The sequence below is a fragment of the Hibiscus syriacus genome, unplaced genomic scaffold (assembly GCF_006381635.1).
Source record: "Hibiscus syriacus cultivar Baekdansim isolate YM2019G1 unplaced genomic scaffold, ASM638163v2 tig00003126_pilon, whole genome shotgun sequence".
Lineage (NCBI taxonomy): Eukaryota > Viridiplantae > Streptophyta > Magnoliopsida > Malvales > Malvaceae > Hibiscus > Hibiscus syriacus.
This window is the reverse complement of record NW_024061963.1, coordinates 508,076-514,213: the sequence shown is the minus strand read 5'-3', so window position 1 is coordinate 514,213 and position 6,138 is coordinate 508,076. Positions and strand designations below refer to the sequence as shown.

General features: G+C 33.2%; 1 long non-coding RNA gene across 3 annotated transcripts; it reads left to right on the top strand.

The window, feature by feature from the left end:
* The first annotated feature begins 321 nt into the window (after positions 1–321).
* Positions 322–3,280, top strand: LOC120175055. Of its 3 annotated transcripts, none has more exons than XR_005521227.1 (4): positions 322–841; positions 915–2,152; positions 2,593–2,653; positions 2,952–3,280. It is a non-coding gene; the product is annotated as an uncharacterized LOC120175055 (long non-coding RNA). The 3 variants fall into 3 exon arrangements; XR_005521226.1 differs by having other exon boundaries at positions 322–1,078; positions 2,051–2,152; XR_005521224.1 differs by having other exon boundaries at positions 322–2,152.
* The last annotated feature ends 2,858 nt before the right edge of the window (positions 3,281–6,138 follow it).

Here is a 6,138-nt window from a genome sequence, read left to right as displayed (position 1 = left end):
TTTCAGTCCTTGGTGAGAGATTTAGCTACTTTTGTGGAAGGAAAGGGTATTACTTCAAGACATTCTGAGAGCTGCTAATTGGGAAGCGGATGAGTTAGCCAAAGCTGGTATAGGTTAATTAATAGGTTATGTGATGTGGTTCTGAAGGTTTTGTGTTTTGTTTGTATTTCTGAAGGGTGTTATGTATAAGTGTTATGCATTAAGTGTTATGTTGTAAGCAATTAGTGGTTAGGGAATGGTTGTATGTTATTGTTTAGATTAATAAAATTCAGAGGTACTCTTTTCCTCCTTCCTATGTCCTTCATGTTACTAATGTAACATGTAGGATATGAAGGGGGTTTTTAATGAGGCTTATCTTCTATCAAAAAAATTAATCTATAGTGGGAAGAGCTTTCTCTTTTAAATCTGATAAGCCCCTATGTGACTTTTTCATCAGTGACCTTCTTTGATCTGGTTATCCTTACGTGTTTTGATTTCTCTTGTTCTGTTGTGGAATTGCCCTTAGATTGCCAATCTTTCTTGCCCGGCTGGATAATCTGCCGTCTATTTTGTAACAGCTATAAATGGAGTCATCTTTTTTTGCCGCACATGTATACTGGATACTCAGTTTTGCTTTGAAACGTAAAGATGGCATTTTATCAAAAAAAAAATGTAAAGAGGGGTAGTCCATTGGTTTTTGCTGTATGTCAGTATCCCTTTGAACTCATTTGTCATCTTAGCAAACATGGTAAGTAATCTGTATTTTCTTACATGTGTTCCATACACAAATATTCAAATACAGTGTTTTTGTTAATTTCATTTCAGGTACTTTTCAGATTTCGAATCATAAAACATGTGAACGGTAACACGCGGCTTTAAAAGTATTTTGACTCTTCCTGAGAATTGCCTTTTAAGTGTCTCTTTTATAAAAAAAGATCCAGGTCTGAGTTGTCTCTCTGGCGGAAAAAATAAGGGCGATTCTTTTAAGCACTCTTGAGAGATCATCATTTTTCCTATGGTAGACAAGGATTCATCAGGGCCAATTCCTGATCGCTGGAAGTTGGTTGTCAAAAAGCAGAAGGATGGGTCTAGTCTTTAGGTAATTGATCATTTAATTATCCTTTGTTTATCTCTTTATGATCTATGTGATTCAGACACTAGAAAGCTCTGATACATATCAGTCCCTTTAATCAAGTTTTCTACATGCACTAATTTGTTGAATGCTTTGTAATATTTCTTTGTTTATTGATGATTAATTAAGTCGATCTGATTTTGTCTTTCTAGATTTTATTATCAAATCTATGCATTGTGCTTTTATGTGAGGTATGAATGTCGCATCTTCATATAAATATTAAGAGTATTTTTTATGCATTTACTAGATATGAACCTTAGTTTTCTGTTTCGAGAAAGTGACAGAACTGTGATTTGGTGATTTAAAAAGTTTTGATTCCCTTTTCATTGCATGCACTTGATGAAACTAAAATCGAAGCCCCTTTCTGAATGTAAATCAGATGCTAGAAACTGATATTAACAATCTATCTGGTGGGAAGTATTCTTTTGAAATTGACAATCAATCATTTCTAGGTAAAAGATCTTTATATTTAGTTGTGGTCTTAACTAAATTTCTAAATCTCGAAGGTGTGTAATTTGTGACTGTAGAGAAAGTCTAGGATATTTGCTAGTTCCTACCATCATGACATGATTGGTTATCCATCAAATGGACCGGTCTGAACAGCCAAGAGTGTACCTTTACTAATGAAGACTGTGAATGCCTCTTTTGCATCTATTACTAGACCTCTATAATATATCTTTAGAGCTTCCGGACAGTAATGCAGGATTGCTATCTGCAGAATACTACTGCATGAATCCGTAAGCCTCCTTGCTGAAGTCTTACTTTCTTGTTCTTCATGATTATTGGACTTGCTTCAATAAAACGTCTTCCTCTTTCACCATTTAAAGGCACATGGTTCGAAGAAAAGCCTGATTGTGATACAATGGAACCTATATGAAAATTAAATGGTATAAAGATGAATTTTGTTGACTGTTGATTTTAAATAGTTGGCTGTTGCAGTGCTACACATGTCCAGAGTGTGAGCAAAAGTTCTACTCCTATGAAGATCTCTTGTGATATGTGAACTACGCAAAAGCTGCTAAGCTTTCAATCTACGCTGATGTGAGTTTCAACTTATTTTTCTGTATGGTGTTATTAATAATTTATTCATTAATATGCGTCTTATATAGGCATGTTAAATTTTTTTGAAGTATTTTGACATATATGGAAGTTATTGACAGAATCATATCCCCACACTATATCTAAATATGCATCGGACATCAAGAGTTGGTTGAATATGAATTTTGGACTCGCAACTAAAGTGGATGCAAAATATTATGAGACATTAATCCTTAGTGTTTAAAAGATCATTCAGGCCTTCACTTATGAAACTGAATATTTTCCTTCTAAAATTCGTGTAGCCATTAATGGCTCCTGGTCCCTATTGTTAACATATCTATGCCAATTTATGTGAATAATCAAATTTGTTCCTTCAATGCAATACTAATTGAAGTTTATTTTTGTTTGGATTTGTTTCCTTTTGCGTTAATCCTCTATTGCAGGATTTCTGTGCCGTAAAACCTTCCTGTAGGTCAAAGAAAAGAGCTAGCACGCCTGAACTGAGTAAGTCCATAACTCGATTCTTCTTACTAGCCTAATTTCTCTGTTCTTTTTCTTTCGTATCAAGTCTCTCCGACGCATTACTTACATAACCAAGCCCTTAATACTGCTTGAACTTCATAGAATTATGTTGCAATTAACCTTGAGGTGTATTTGAACAGTAATACGATGAACTTTTTTGTTGGTTCTACATTCTTTCTGCATAGTATTGATCTCTGTTCTTTCAAAAAGTTGGTTCAAAAATTATTAAACAATACCGGTAGGGTTGCTAATTATTTGATATTTATGTTCTCTTTGACAGATGCAGACTCGGATCCGGATGACGTGACATACAAATTCCCTCCCATTGATCAGTTTGACTGGTTTGAGGATGAGCTGGGTCTGGGAGAGTCTGAGAAGCAATTTGTATATGGTTTAACGGGGTTCGAGAAGAACCCGGGTTCGAATGAAGGTTGCAGCTCTAGCATGGGAAATGCCAAGAAGCAGAAGAAATCAGTGGAAGATGGTGAAGGTGAAGATTGATCAGCAAGTTCGTGTTCTGTTTTTACAAGTGTTTTAGCATATGAATAAATGAAAGGAAACAAAACTTAGAAAACTGAGTGTTGTGTGTACCTTTTATGTTTACCTTTTGTGTGGACTGGAAGACATGCTTGAAGGCTGATCAAAATGAAACAAACTACTTTATAAAATCTGTGTGCTTTTTTTTTAAGGCATAATGCCAAAATTAGCCTCTAACGTTTACCAAAATTGTCATTTTGTCTCTTATTCTATTTTTTTGGAGTATTTTGCCCCCAATGTTTCATTTTAGGGTAAAAAGGCTCCTAATATTTTACATAATAATCACTTTGTATCTTTTCTTTCTTATAAGGTATTTTAGCCCAACATTTTATTTTAGGTCAAAAAATGCTCATATTTTGGAGTGTTACTCGTGTGTTAACTAATGATTTTCATCTATAGATGGAGTTTTTTGTCCCAAAGTGAAACGTTAGGAGTCAAAATGTTCAAAAAAATAAGAGTTAAAATGACTATTTTGGCAAACGTTGGTTTTTTTTGGCATTATGTCTTTTTTAATTTGGGGGTGAATTATTCCCATGACCACTAAACTATTAACCTATTTTTATTTTAGTTATAAAAATTTAATCATTTTGATCATTCATGTTTCTCATTTTTAATTAAAATAATAACAATTTTTAAACAGAACATTCAATTTTTAATCGTACAAAAAAATTTAAACATAAACTATGCTTTTAGTACTTAAATTATTACTTTTGTTTCGTTTTAATATCTAAACATTATATTTTTTTCAAAATCATACTTGATTTTTAGTTTAAGTTTCATTTTGATTCTCGTCACTAAAAATTTAACGATAATGTTAACGTGACACATTAAGATAATGTTAACGTGACACATTAAGATAATGTCATGTCATCATTGGAAAAAATAAAAAAGTATCACATTAGTAGCTATGTTATTATTATTATTTTGATTAATATGGGGTTATGTATGATTTTGAAAAAGAATAAAGTTTAGGTACGAAAATAAAAAAAATAATAGTTTATGTATTAAACATATAGTTTACCCTAAATTTAATCTTGAGTTTTTCTTTTCTTTTCCTAAGTTATTTCCCAAGTTATATTATTGTTTAGTAGTTAAAGGGTAAAGTACACAAATGATCACTTAAATTTGAATAAATTTCGATTTTCCATATTAAACTTTCAAAATTTATAAATTAATTATCAACAGTATCAATTTATAAAAAATTGGTGCGTCGACGTTATCCTCCATTAATGCAGGTGAAGGAAAGTTGAGTTGGACCATTAACTACTTACTTGATCCGTTGATCACTTACTTGACCCGCTACTTAGTCACTAATGTTATAGATTCCTTTGCTGGCCGCTACCACTGCCTTCTTCTTCATCCTTTGGAACATAAAAAATGCCAAAACCTCTTTGCCAAAACCTCATCCATTTTGAGAGGGATTTATACCTTTTTTTCAACAGAGGATTCATCTAGAGCCAAGAAGCCTTTGATACTACTGGAGCAAATCCACTCACTAAAGCTAAACCATGAAAATGCAACCTAAAAAATACCAAATTAGCTGAAACGGCTGCCGAGTTGATTTTTGAAATGGAATCTAAAAATCCAGGAATGTATGTTCTTCTCTTATAACCCATAGAAGTACTCATCGTCGCCGTTAAAACCCCATTCCACAAAGTGAAGACAGAGTTAGAACCCATGTTGAGATAGTTATAATCTTGCGGCTCGTAATCAGGAAACTCGAAATTTGTTGTTGTTTTGTCGCAGATATCCGAATGGGTCGATGCCCTATTTGACGAACCCCGAGACATGTTGAGAATAGCCTTTCGCCATGTATAGCATCGGCGACCTTGTCGTACGCAAGAGCGACTTCAAGAGCACTAGGGAAGGTGCCGAGACAGAACCCATTTTACGGTAACAACCTGAAACCTCAACCGAATCCATTTTTGGGTTTTGATTTACAGTCGAACCCATTACAGAATTCAATGAAAAAAAAGGAGTGTTTTTAATGCACGCTGTCGAGTTGTTGATTATCACTGAAGAATAGAATAAAAACGTAGAAAATTAATGCCAAGAACAATCAAAAGGTTGAACAAAGCTCAATACTTTTCACAAATTTCCACTAATTTTAAAAGGAAAAATAGGGTATTTGATGCACATCATCAAGTTCTTGATAACCAGAGATAGAAAAGAATGAAAAGCTTGAACGAAGCTCAGCACCTCTGAATTTTCACAAATTTTAATTAGTTTCAAAAATAATATTTTTGATGCACGCTGTCGGGTTCTTGATTATCACAGGAAGAATATAACAAAAACGATGAAAATTAACTCCAATAACAATCAAAAGATTGGACGCAGCTAAATACTTTCCACAAATTTCTACCAATTTCAACGAAAAAATAGGGTTTTTTATGCACGTCGCAAAGTCCTTGATAACCAGAGAAAGAAAAAAACGAAAAACTTGAGCGAATCTCAATACCTCGGAATTTCCACTGGTTTTCAAAAACAATGCTTTTATACACGCTGCCGAGTTATTGATTATAAGAGGAAGAATATAACAAAAATACAGAAAATTAACACCAATAACAATTAAAAGATTGAACGAAACTCAGTACTTTTCACAAATTTCCACTAATTTAGATGGAAAAACAGGGTTTATGATAAACGTCGCCAAGTTCTTGAAAACCAAAGAAAGAAAAGAACAAAAAGATGGAACAAAGCTTAGTACATTAAAATTTCCATAAATTTCCAACGATTTTCAAAAACAGTTCCTAAAGATCAGAGGAAAAATAGAACAAAAGCGTAGAAAATTAACTCCAAGAACAATCAAAAGATTGAACGAAGCTCGGTACTTTCCATAAATTTCCACCAATTTCAATAGAAAAAATAGAGTTTCTAATGCACGTCGCCAAGTTCTTGATAACAAGAGAAAAAAGAATGAAAAGCTTGAA